General features: G+C 35.9%; 1 pseudogene; it reads left to right on the top strand.

The window, feature by feature from the left end:
* Nucleotides 1-3244: 3244 nt before the first annotated feature.
* LOC102988956 (60S ribosomal protein L36a-like) lies at nucleotides 3245-3608 on the top strand (annotated as a pseudogene).
* Nucleotides 3609-14593: the final 10985 nt, after the last annotated feature.

Genomic DNA, 14593 nt, shown 5'->3' with positions numbered 1-14593 from the left:
GGCCCCAAACGAGTGCAAACTGACATCACTGTTCTTGGTCACATTCAAAGTTTCCTGTCTTATGATCATGGAATTTTAGGATTTTGATTTGTTTTGTGGGGATCGGGGGGTGGTTAAGTAAATTCATTTTATTTGGATACTGATAGAATTTAGCACAGGTCATATCAACCAGATATGTACTAAAAACCTATAAGAAATTTGATGTCATTAGAATTAGGACATAGGCTCTCTAGATACTATCACCTCTGTTCTTAGTACACTCAGTTTGTAGATATATTTTCTACCTGGCCAGTCACTACTTATGAGATTTTTATGCTGGTTTACAGAGCTGGAGTTTTACACGAGCCAATTTAGACACATTTCTGCCTTGGGAATCAAGACAGTTATAACCATAATACCAAAAGATTACTTTTTAAATAATCAACATCATCATTATAATTATTTGGCCAACAAAAAGGGACACTTTCAAAGTAGGAGACTTTTATAGCCAGGATATTGTTAAATATGAATCCCAAAAAGATAATTTCATAGAAGAATGAACAATGTGTTCTACTAAAAAATAGCAATTTGTTGACAAATTCTGCACATAAATAATGGACATTATGCAAACTAATTTGGCTTTGCTGTTTCCAAAATCGTTTTGCAAAACTTTAGAATTTGTTTCATGTCATTGAAAATATTGACAAAGTCTATTTCTTTTATTTTTTTCCAAAATAGAATTGAAATTGTTTATATTATTTTTAATTCCTATAAAATTGTACTTGTACCGAGAGCTAACATTAAGGCCAATTCCTTTAGTGAAAATACAGAAATACTTTCTTATCATCTTGACCTATGTATGCTGCTCAATGTAACAGCCATTAGCCACTTGTAACCACTGGGCACTTGACATGTGCCTAGCAAAACCAAGGAACTGAATTTTGAATTTTATTTTATTTTTTGTTTGGGTTTTTGCGGAGCACAGGCTCCGGGCGCGCAGGCCCAGCGGCCATGGCTCACGGGCCCAGCCGCTCCGCGGCATGTGGGATCCTCCCAGACCGGGGCGCGAACCCGGTTCCCCTGCATCGGCAGGCGGACGCGCAACCACTGCGCCACCAGGGAAGCCCGGTTGGGTTTTTTTTAATAGTTGATTTAAAATATTATATTTGTTTCAGGTGCACAGCATACTGATTTAGTATTTTTACACGTTCTACTCAATTAAAAGTTATTATGAGATAGTGACTATAACTCCCTGTGCTATGCAATATATCCTCATCGTTTATCTATTTTACACATAGTAGTTTATATTTAATTTTCAAACTTTTTAATATAATTTTAAATGTTACTTTCCATTTAGTTATTACAAAATATTGGCTATATTCCCTGTGCTGTATAATACATCCCTGTAGCCTATCTTATACACAATAGTTTGTACCTCTGACTCCCCCATCCCTGTATTGCCCCTCCCCACCCCCACTGGTAACCACTAGTCTGTTCTCTATATCTGTGGGTCTGCTTCTATTTTGTTATATTCACTACTTTGTTGTTTTTTTGATTCTACTTATAAGTGATATCATACAGTATTTGTCTTTCTGTCTGACTTATTTCACTTAGCATAATGCCCTCATGTCCATCCATGTTGCTGTAAATGGCAAAATCTCATTCTTTTTTATGGCTGAGAGGTATTCCACATCTTTTTTATCCATTCCTCTGTCGATGGACACTTAGACTGCTTCCAGATCTTGGCAATTGTAAATAATGCTGCTATGAACATTGAGGTGCATGTATCTTTTCAAATTGGTGTTTTTGTTTTTTTCAGATATATGCCCAGGAATGGGATTGCTGGGTCATATGGTAGTTCTATTTTTAGTTTTTTGAGGAACCTCCATACATTTTCCACAGGGGCTGCGCCAATGTACATTCCCACCAACAGTGCACAATTTCATTTTATTGCTGTCAATTTATAAACTAAGGCAATGTAAAATATTTTCCTAAATTAACCTAACTTTATGATTTCAGTAATACTACATTCCTCTTTAACTCTTATAAATTTAGCATCTGTATGGAGCTGTACTGAAAGTATAAACGCACCAGATTTCAAAGACTTAGTAAACAAAAAGAAAATATCTTACTATTAATTTTATGTTGATTATTTGCTGAAATGGTAATGTTTGGATATGTTGGGCTAAATATAGTATTAAAATTATATTTCCCTATTTCTTTTTACTTTTTTTATGTGACTACTAAAAAATTTTAATTATGAAGGTAGTTAATATTATATTTCTACAGAACAGTACTGATCTTGCAAGTTGAAAATATCTACGTACTCAAATGCTACTTCCTGTAATGGTAGTGATGCTTATATGTTACTAACTCTGTCACATCTAACATTTGTAAACACTGGACAAAATAGGTCTGGAGGGCAATAAAAAGCAGGGAAAGAAAAAAAAAAAAGAGGGAAGTTGGCCCTTGACAGAAGGAAATGTCCCTGGATAAGATTCACATTTATTAAACTTCGTACCTGTGGGCATTTTCTAATGTGCAGAGAATTGGATGGAGAAAATATAAGCAGAATTATCAAAGTCATAATGAAATAAGAAATCAGATGATGGAATTTAGGGCTGCCAGAGCAGCTAGAAAGTGAAGGGGAAAATCTAGGAAAAGAGGAAATAAAAATACCAATCAAATCCTTGGCTTACTTGTGAACAACTGCCTGGGAAATACCAAGATTCACAGTATGAAACATTAGCTGTAACAACGTTTCACTCAGAATATGCAGCATAAAATAATAAATTAGTAGATTCACAAAGAAACAAGAAAATTTAATCCTGAGTCAAGAGAAAAAGCAGTCAATTGTTACTGAGCCTGAAATATTCAAGATGTTGGAATTAGCAGGCAAGGACTTGAAAACATCTATTAAATCTATGTTTCAGACTATAAAGGATAACATATCATAATGAATGAAAAGAAAGTAAAACTAGGCAGAAAAATGAAAACTGAATGAAAGAATAAAATAAAAATTTTAAAACTGTAAAGTAAAATATTTGAAATGAAAATTTCCTTGAAAAGCCTCTAGAAACAGACTGGAGATATAGCAGAAAGGAGGGATATGTGAAATTGAAGATAGATTATCTTCTAAATATTATTTTCTGAAGATAGAATATCAATATGTTATCCAATGTGAAGAATGGAGAAAATAAAGATTAAAACTAAATGACTAGAACTTCTGAGACTCATGTGAAAATATCAAGTGATATAAAATATATGTAATGGCACCCACACCGATAACACAACTGAAACATTTGTGAACATTCCTAAAACCCGCTGGCTTTTTTGAAATTCACATGGCAAACACCACCTCCACAAAATGACATAGTACAAGAAGGGCAAGGATTCCGTACATGCCCAGGGCAAATGACATTATGACAGGAAGCAGAGTGGCTGTAGTGGGCTAAGATTTTCTAGAAAAAGTCTAGAACTCCAAAGGAGATTGTGCTGAGACTTGAATGCACTGAGACTGCAGATCCAAGATAATGTGGGCTATTAAGAGATGCAAGCATTGTGAGCTGGGAGGAGATGAGAGAAAGGGACAAGCGATCTTCTTCTAGCTTCATCTTTTGCTTCAGTATGAAGACAATAATATAAATATATATTTTAATATTATAAAGCAATATAATATATATGGTAGAGAGAGAAGAGATAAAACAAGACAGAAAAAAAGAAAGAGGGGGAGTGGAAGTAGTCGAATATTCCTTAAACTTGGTGGGGGGGAAACAAATGTGCAGATCCAAGAAGCTCATCAAATCCCTGTTATGATAATTACAAAGAAAAACAAACTTAGTCATATTACAGTCCAATTTCTGAAAACCAAAAATAAGCAGATCATGAAACCAGACAGAGGAAAAAAACTACATATAGGGAACATTATAGTCTCCTGTCAATAAAAATGACAACTGATACTGAAAACAAAAGAGGCTAGAAGACTATGGAATGATGATTAAATTGTTAAAAGAAAAACTCTTTTACCCAGAATCCTATGTCCAGTGAAAATAACTTTAAAATGAGGGCAAAACAAAGATATTTTCAGGTAAATAGGAAGTGCAAGAATTTACTGGCAACAGACCAGCACTTTAAGAAATGCTAAAGCATGTTATTCAAACTTAAAGAAAATGATGATAGATTGGGATTCTATAAGCTAATGCAGAGCATAGAAAGTCATAAATATATGGGTAAATACCTAGAGGGCATTATGCTAAGTAAAATAAGTCAGACAGAGAAAGACAAATACTGTATGATATCATTTACATGTGAAATCTAAAAATTACCACAAACTAGTGAATATAACAAAAAAGAAACAGACTCACAGAAAACAAACTAGTGGTTACCAGTGGGGAGAAGAAAGAGGGGAGGGACAACATAGGGGTAGGGGATTAAGAGGTATTAACTATTATGTTTAAAATAAGCTACAAGGCTATATTGTACAACACAGGGGTTATAGCCAATATTTTATAGTAACTATAAATGGAGTACAACCTTTAGAATTGTGAATTTCTATATTGTACCCTGTAACTTATATAATACTGTACATCAACTCTACCTCAATAAAATAAAAATAATTAAAGATACTAGGGAACGAGGGGAAAAATGCATATTATAATCTCTAGGACAATCAACAAAACAAAGTATAGTTAAAAAGCCAATAAAATGGACTACTAAAACTATCTGATAAACCTAAAATATGGCATGAAAGAAGATATAGGGAAACCATAAATAAATAAACAAGCCAGCCAATCTGAATAAAAGCAAATAGGAAAATGATAGACTTAAAGCTAACAGATTAATAACTACATTATACAAAAATGGATTGAATACTTCAATTAAAAGTGAAAGATTGGGCTTCCCTGGTGGCGCAGTGGTTGAGAATCTGCCTGCTGATGCAAGGGACATGGGTTCATGCCCCGGTCCGGGAAGATCCCACATGCCGCGGAGCGGCTGGGCCCGTGAGCCATGGCCGCTGAGCCTGCGCGTCCGGAGCCTGTGCTCCACAACGGGAGAGGCCACAACAGTGAGAGGCCCGCGTACCACAAAAAAAATAAATAAATAAAAAAGTGAAAGATGACTGGACTGCAAATAAAAAGCCAGAACTATATGCTTTCTAAAAATGATGGCATTTAAATTTAAGGTAAAAGATAACCTAAAAGTAAAAGAATGAAAGATGATTTATCATATATATAATAAACATAATAAAACTGGAGCGACTTATATTAATAGTAAATAGAATTTAAGGCAAGGATTATTATAAGAGATAATAAAGAAGATTTCATAATGACAAAACTGTTAGTTTTTCAGGAATACAACAATCAGAAATGTATGTGCCTATTAAGAGATCTTTGAAAAACATCAAGCAAAATTGAAAGACCTAAAGGGAGAAACAGACAAACCCAAAATACTCGTTAGCATCTTTAACATTCCTCTCTGAGTAACTTACAGACAATCCAGAAAAAAAAAAAAAATCAGTAAGAACATAGAAAATAGGAGCATTATTAACCACCTTGACCCAGATAACATTTACAGAGCACTACACTCAGCAAATAGCCATTATAAGAATACACATTCTTTTCAAGTATACATAGAATGTTCAAAAAATACAGACTATATGCTGAGTCATTAAAAAAATTCTCAAAATGTTTTAAAAGATTGTTATATTAGGGTCTGTATTCTTTGCCCACAGTGGAATTAAATCAGAAATCAATTTAAAAAATCTATAAAACCCTATATATTTGGAAATTAAACAGTATACATAGAAGTAATGCATGGATCAAAGAAGTTACAGGGATATTAAAAAGTATTTCAAACTGAGTGACAGTGAAAACACAACACATAGAAACATGTTGAATGTAGTTAAAACAGTAGTTAGTGAGAAATGTATAGCCTTAAATGCTTATTTTAGAAAGGGAGATATATTTTTAATCAACAATCTGCTTCCATCCTAAGAAGCTAAGCAAATTAAATCCATCATAAGTAGAAGGAAATGCTATAGATAAGAGCAGAAATAAGTGAGATAAAAAACAAATAGTAGATAAAATTAAAGCCCAAAGCCGTTTCTTTGAAAAGATTAATAAAAATGATCAGCTCCTCACAAAAACGGCATGAAAAAAATAAAAGAGAGAGCAAGAAAGCACAATTATCAACATCAGGAATGAAAGAGGGAACATCACTACAAATCCAACTGCTGTTAGAAAGGATAATAAGAATACAGTGTTAAGTGAAAAAAAAAAAAATCCAAGTGCAAAAAAAGAAGCTACAGGCTACCTTTACTTAAGAAAGAAGGGAAATAAAACTTGTAGAAATCTCCTCATTTGCACAAGAAGAAACATAGAAAGGATAAACTAGAAAGAGATGGGTTACCTATGGTATACGCTTAGGGTGAAAGGGATGACAAAATGGGAACGGGACAAAAGGAATGGCAGAGGTTGGAGGAGTGACACTTTCAAGTATAAATTTTGTATAGTCGGAGCTATTAAAACATATTTTTTAATATACATAAAATATAAATAAAATCAACAAGGATGGGGGGAGAATAAAATGAAATAGAAACAGAAGAACATAACTAATTCAAATGAATAACAATCATAATGAAGAAGAAAAATGAACCATTCCAAGTTAACTTTTTTTTTTTTTTTTTTTTTTTTTGCGGGCCTTTCACTGTTGTGGCCTCTCCCGTTGTGGAGCACAGGGTCTGGACGCGCAGGCTCAGCGGCCATGGCTCGTGGGCCCAGCCACTCTGCGGCATGTGGGATCTTCCAGGACCGGGGTACAAACCCATGTGCCCTGCATTGGCAGGCAGACTCTCAACCACTGCGTCACCAGGGAAGCCCCAAGTTAACTTTTGAATACCTTACTTTTGCTCTATACCCTCAAGCTGAAAACAAGAACACTAAACAAAGGTTAAACTCTAGGCAATAGATGCGTTTTTCCATTTTAGCAAAACTAAACTGACCAAATTTAGCATTACAAAATACAAATATTATATATACTCTAGGATTGACAAAATAAGTAAGTATATTTTGGATAATGAGACTCAAGTTTCTCAATGTCAAAGAAGAGAATTACAAATGTGGAAAGAGGGAAGGCTAGAGAGAATCCTATAACATTGGAAGTATCAGTATGAAATCATAGTTCTAGATATAAATGTGTATATGTCTATGTACATACATACACATATCTATGTAGTTCTTATCTCAGTCTACTTAGGGCACTTACAAGCAATGACACCCAGTAACATGTCATCCCCAGATCAATGGTTTCTAAATATGATTCTCAACAGTTCTGTGGAAAAAGACTGACTCCAGGGCTGGGGCAGACCAAGCGACATATGAATCTGGAGACTTCCAGTAAGAAAGTGCTCAAAAAATGATTAGTATACATCAAAGGACACAGACACAGTTGAAAGTGAGTCCACGTGGCCAACACTAGGAATATTTTAGCAAAAATAAATTATATCAACAGATTTTATCCAATAAATAAGAATCCAAGAGACCATTACATAAATGAGAAAATTAAATGGGAGATACGCAAAAACCCTTCCTACAGGACAACGTCAACTAAAATGTAGAAGGGAATGATGAGATTAAAAAGATACCGTTTGTTAATTACCATAGTAATAATTGTTTCTGGCTAGAACCATTGATTGATGCTAAAACTAATAGGTGACTGTTTAATGAGAAACTGGTTATTTTCATAGTCTCCAAGTATTAATACTTTTCTAATTATGAAGTGCAAAGTGGAAATTTTATGGTGGAAAAAACCTGTAGACACCAGCAAAGCCAAGTGTTCAAAGTCGACAACACCATAAAAAATTCCAGTAGATATCATATGCCTACTGATGTGATTTACTGGAAAGGACACAACGTTTCTGAGATATTCTTTTTTTTAATTTATTTTATTTTATCTTTGGCTGCATTGGGTCTTGTTGTTGTGCGCAGGCTCCAGTAGATATCATATGACTACTGATGTGATTTACTGGAAAGGACACAACGTTTCTGAGATATTCTTTTTTTTAATTTATTTATTTTTTTTTTTTTTTTGTTTTTTTGTTTTGTTTTGGCGAGCACTTCATTGTGGTGTGCGGGCTTCTCATTGCGGTGGCTTCTCTTGTTGCAGAGCACGAGCTCTAGTTGCACAGGCTTCAGTAGTTGTGGCACACGGTCTCAATAGCTGTGGCTCAATCGGCAGGCGGACTCTCAACCACTGCACCACCAGGGAAGCCCTTTTTTAATTTATTTTATTTTATCTTTGGCTGCGTTGGGTCTTGTTGTTGTGCGCAGTCTTTCTCTAGTTCTGGCGAGCACTTCATTGTGGTGTGCGGGCTTCTCATTGCGGTGGCTTCTCTTGTTGCAGAGCACGAGCTCTAGGTGCACAGGCTTCAGTAGTTGTGGCACACGGTCTCAATAGTTGTGGCTCATGGGCTCTAGAGCACAGGCTCAGTAGTTGTGGTGCACAGGCTTAATTGCTCCGCAGCATGTGGGATCTTCCCAGACAAGGGCTCAAACCCGTGTCCCCTGCATTGGCAGGCAGATTCTTAACCACTGCACTACCAGGGAAGTCCAGTTTCTGAGATATTCTTGACAGAAACTCGTAACTCAAATCTCGTAACAAGAAAATTATTTTTATGAAGACAGAAATTGAAGGACATTCTACAAAAACCTCAAGGTTATGAGAGAAAAAGACTGAGAAACTATCAGATTAAAGAAGACTGAAGAGACTTGATGATTAAATGAGATGTGGATTGGAAATTGGAACAGAGAGCTTTTGTTTTTTGTAGATTTTTTTTCCTTTTGCTAGGAAGGATATTTAGTGAAACAATTGGTAAAATTTGAATGAGGTCTGTATATTGGGTAATAGTATTGTACCAATGTTAACTTCCTGATTTTGAAAATTGTATTGTGGTTATAAAAGAATATCTTTGTTTTTAAGAAATACATACTGATGTGTTTAGGGCTAAAGGGTTATTACATCTGTAATTTACTCAGTACACAGTACTGAGTTCAGAAATTTATATTTGTGTTACATTATATATTTATTACATTTTATAAACATACATGTATAAAAGGGAGCAAAAGAGAAAACAAAGTGTAAGTATTAAAATGTTAACATTTAGGGAATATAATGAAAGTGTATGCAGATATTATTTGTATCATTTTTGTGACTGTCATTTAAGTCTGAAATTCAAAATAAAAAGTTCATAAATAATAAAGGAAGATAGGAAATATTATGCTAATAAATTTAATGAAAAAATGCACTGGACAAATTCCTTGAAATTTTTAACTGATAAAATACACAGAAGAGTCTAAAAATCTGAAGAGCCCTTTGTCTAGTAAAAAAATCAAACTGACTATTAAAAACTTTCTTCAAAGGAAACTCTAGGTCCAAATAGTATACGTGATAGGTGAACACTATCAAACATTCAAGGAAAAAGTGATACTGATCTGACATAAATTTGTTTATGAAATAGAAGGGAAAGAACACGTTCCAGCTCATTTTATGAAGCCAGTATACACCGATACAAAAATCAAACCAAGGCATTAAAGAAACAAGTATTACAAACAAGTATCTCTTATGATCATAGATGAGGATATTGTTCATAACAGATTAGCAAATTGTAAACTTGTTTTTAGGAAATGGACACTCAAGTATTTAGAGTGAGCAGGCATGATGTCTGCAAATGACTCTCATATGGTTTAAAAATATATGCACATCTCCTCTATCTCCATGTGGACAGAGATAGTGATAAAGCAAGTGCAGCAAAATGGTCAATCTGAATAAAAGGCACACAAGAGTTTCTTGTACTTTGCTTACAACTCTTATGCCATTTCACATTTTAATGATGTAAAAGGTTGCAAAAAATCTATTTACTTTCACAGCTTAATAATGTGTATTTTACTTACCTATGTCAGAGATTGCTTTGGGAATACAGAATACTATATAAAGACATGCTAATTAAACACAATTTAAAAAAATATCTAATAATATTATTTCATAACATACAACAATATCCTTTGTAGTCTGTACTTCATATCACTTTTCTCTCTCTCGAATCAGGTCTTGATTTTGAGAAAGAACAGTTAAATACAGTTATGGTATCGGCCACCATATCCAATCACTCATTAATTCCTATCTCACTCTCTCTTTTAAATATTTCTAGTGTTTGTCCCTCTTGCCAGTCTTTGTGGCCACTGCCAATGTTGCACCCTTGAGGCCCTTCCTAATGTATTTAGTCAACTCCTAACTGCCTCTCATCAAGCTCCACTGTCAAACCATCCTTCACAAAGCCAAAAGAATTATCTTTTATTCTATTAAATTCCATGCTTCCTTGGATCAAAATCTAACAATAACTCAACATTACTGAGGCTAGAATCCATGCCCCTTAGAATTTTGAATGAGATCTCAGGATTCAACCTCATTACTGCTGAATTCTACCTCCTTGATAGGCAGAATTCTAAGATGATCCATAGTGATTCATACTCTTGTATAATCTTCTCCCCTTGAGTGTTGGATCTGTAAATTTCTTCTAACCACAGAAATATAGCAAAAGTAATGAGACACCACTACTGAGATATTGCTATATTAGATGGAAAAGGTGAAGGGATTTTGCAGATGTAATTATGGTCCCAAAGGAGTTGATTGGGAATTCATCAAAAGGGAGATAATCCCGGGTTGGGTGAGTCTAAAGTAATCAAGTGGGAGCCCTTTCAAAAGGGTCAGGAACTCCAAGCAGAGACATACTCCTGAAGAATCAGACAGTGATGATGTGGAATGCCCATAGAGAGGACAACATGGCAAAGAACTGTGGGGGCCTAGGAGTTAAGAGCCACTGGCTGACAGTCAGCAAGAAAGCGAGAACCTGTCTTAGAATCAAAAGCAACCACATAAGCTTGGAAGAAAACCCTGAGCTCTAGATGAGGATGCAGCCTGGATGAACTTGATCTTGAATTCAGCTTTGAACAAGGAACCCAGAATTCTAACCTACAGAAACTGAGAAAATAGGTGTTATTTCCAGCCACTAAGTTAGTGGTAGTTTATTACATACCATTAGAAAACTAATATACCTACCAAAGACCACCTGTACCTTCTTCTCTACTATGATGTGTATAAGTCTTTCATATTACAAAATCTTTGTACAGGCCTACCTCATTTTATTGCACTTCACTTTATTATGCTTAACATTTGCATTTGTTTTAAACAAACTGAAGGTTTGTAGCAACCACATGTCCTCAAGCAAGTCTATCAGTGACATTTTTCCAACAGGATTTGCTCTCTTCATTTCCGTGTCACATTTTAGTAATTCTCACAGTATTTCAAATTTTTGTTAATATACTACTTACAGTGATCTGTGATCAGTGATCTTCGTTGTTACTACTATGACTCATGGAAGGCTCAGATGAGGACATTTTTTAGCAATAGAGTAGTTTTTAATTAAGATACATACATAGTTTTTAGACATAATGCTATTGCACATATAATAGACTTCACAATATAGTGTAAACATAACTTTTTAAACATTTTTGTTGGAGTATAGTTGATTTACAATGTTGTGTTAGTTTCAGGTGTACAGCAAAGTGAATCAGTTATATCAATATTACATATACATATATCGACTCTTTTTTTAGATTCTTTTCCCATATAGGCCATTACAGAGTACTGAGTAGAGTTCCCTGTGCTATACAGTAGGTCCTTATTAGTTATCTATTTTAAACATAACTTATATATATATTGTAAAACCAAAAAATATATGTAAGTCACTTTATTGTGATATTACCTTTATTGCAGTGATTTGGAACCAAGCCCACAATATCTCTGAGGTCTGCCTGTATATACTTAAAATGATGTCTTTTCATTCTGAAACCTCTAATTTATTAGAGAAGAGATCCTCAAAAGAATAGGAATGGATATAAAAAGAAGTAAGGAACAATGTGGTATATGTCACTGAATGCAACGATCCTCAGGTATTTTGCCCTCTGAGTTATCCAGGGCAATGCTTCCCCCACATTCTCACCCTTCTCCAATCCAGACCTCAGTTCCTGGAAGGAAATACTGGCAGTTAGGACCCAAGCAGATGCCGCTGGTATGCTCTCCCTATATAAACAACAATGCTGTGTAGTGGTTTAATATGATTTCAAATGCATTTGTTTATGACAAAAATGATGATTTTTTTTTAAGAGTGAAGATGTTTTCAAGAATGAAGTTATCGGGACCTCCCGGGTGGCACAGTTGTTAAGAATCCACCTGGCAATGCATGGGACACGAGTTCAAACCCTGGTCCAGGAGGGTCACACACGCCGTGGAGCAACTAGGTCTGTGCTCCACAACTACTGAGCCTGCGCTCTAGAGCCTGCGAGCCACAAGTATGGAGCCTGTGTGCCACAACTACTGAAGCCCGCGCACCTGGAGCCTGTGCTCTGCAACAGGACAAGCCACCACAATGAGAGGCCCGTGCACCGCAACAAAGAATAGCCCCCCGCTCACTACAACGAGGGAAAGCCCGTGTGCAGGCAACGAAGACCCAAAGCAGCCAAAAGTAAATAAATAAAATAAAATAAATTAAAAAAAAAAGAATGAAGTTATCGTTTTGATATAGTAAAAGGGAAATTCTGTGTCAGGATGTCACCATGCACATCTCTTTTTGCTGATAAGAACTCAGTAGCTCAGCTGCACAGGGTCCCTACCAGGGGATTATCAATAAGAACACAGGGGCCATGGAAGCACTCATTTGGCTTCCCGAGTCAGCCATTTACCCTTCGCGAGTAGAGCCTGGGTACAGAATGTCACCATCCTTTGCCTGATTTCATTCTCTAGGATATTCTGACATCCTCTAGCTTTCTCCTGGCTTCAGTCCATCTTCTCCAGGATGACCCAGCCATGTGGCTGACAGGTTCTTGATGCTCCGGACAGGTGACAGGCCTGAGCCTCTGAGGTGGGAGTGCCGAGTTCAGAACATTTGACCACCAGAGACTTCCCGGTCCCTCGTAATATCAAACGGTGAGAGCTCTCCCAGAGATCTCCATCTCAACGCTAAGACCAAGCTCCATTAAATGACCAGCAAGCTCCAGTGCTGGATACCCAATGCCAAACAGCTAGCAAGACAAGAACACACCACCACCCATTAGCAGAGAGGCTGCCTAGAATAATAATTTCACAGACACCTCAAAGCACACCACTGGACGTGGTCCTGCCCACCAGAAGGACAAGATCCAGCCTCATCCATCAGAACACAGGCACCAGTCCCCTCTACCAGGAAGGCTACACAACCCACTGAACCAACCTTACCCACTGGGTCAGACACCAAAAACAACAGGAACTATGAACCTGCTGCCTACACAAAGGAGACCTCAAACACAGTAAGTAGAGAAAAGTGAGAAGACAGAGAAACACACAGCAGATGAAGGAGCAAGGTAAAAACCCATCAGACCAAACAAATGAAGAGGAAATAGGCAGTCTACCTGAAAAAGAATTCAGAGTAATGATAGTAAAGATGATCCAAAATCTTGGAAATAGAATGGAGAAAATACAAGAAACGTTTAACAAGGACCTAGAAGAACTAAAGGGCAAACGAACAGTGATGAACAACACAGTAAATGGAATTGAAAATTCTCTAGAAGGAATCAACAGCAGAGTAACTGTTGATTCCAGAGGTGGAAGAAAGGATAAGTGACCTGGAAGATAACATAGTGGAAATAACTACCACAGAACAGAATAAAGAAAAAAGAATGAAAAGAATTGAGGACGTCTCAGAGACCACTGGGATAACATTAAATGGGCCAACGTTTGAATTATAGGGTTTCCAAAAGAAGAAGAGAAAAAGAAAGTGACTGAGAAAATATTTGAAGAGATTATAGTTGAAAACTTCCCTAATATGGGAAACGAAAGAGTCAGTCAGGTCCAGGAAGTGCAGAAAGTCCCATAAAGGATAAATCCAAGGAGAAATAGGCCAAGACACATACTAATCAAACAATCAAAAATTAAATACAATTGGGTCACAAATCTAGCCTTGGCAAATTTAAGAAAATTGAAATCGTATCAAGTATCTTCTCCGACCACAACGCTATGAGACTAGATATCAATTACAGGAAAAGATCTGTAAAAAATACAAACACATGGAGGCTAAACAATACACTACTTAATAACGAAGTGATTACTGCAGAAATCAAAGAGGAAATCAAAAAATACTTAGAAACAAATGACACAATCGAGACACGACGACCCAAAACCTATGGGATGCAGCAAAAGCAGTTCTAAGAGGGAAGTTTATAGCAATACAATCCTACCTTAAGAAACAGGAAACATCTCGTATAAACAACCTAACTTTGCACCTAAAGCAACTAGAGAAAGAAGAACAAAAAAACCCCAAATTTAGCAGAAGGAAAGAAATCATAAAGATCAGATCAGAAATAAATGAAAAAGAAATGAAGGAAACAATAGCAAAGATCAATAAAACTAAAAGCTGGTTCTTTGAGAAGATAAATAAAATTGATAAACCATTAGCCAGACTCATCAAGAATAAAAGGGAGAAGACTCAAATCAATAGAATTAGAAATGAAAAAGGAGACGTAACAAC

This window comes from Physeter macrocephalus, chromosome 8, assembly GCF_002837175.3.
Source record: "Physeter macrocephalus isolate SW-GA chromosome 8, ASM283717v5, whole genome shotgun sequence".
NCBI classification, from domain to species: Eukaryota; Metazoa; Chordata; class Mammalia; order Artiodactyla; family Physeteridae; genus Physeter; species Physeter macrocephalus.
This window is presented reverse-complemented; position numbering and strand designations above follow the sequence as displayed.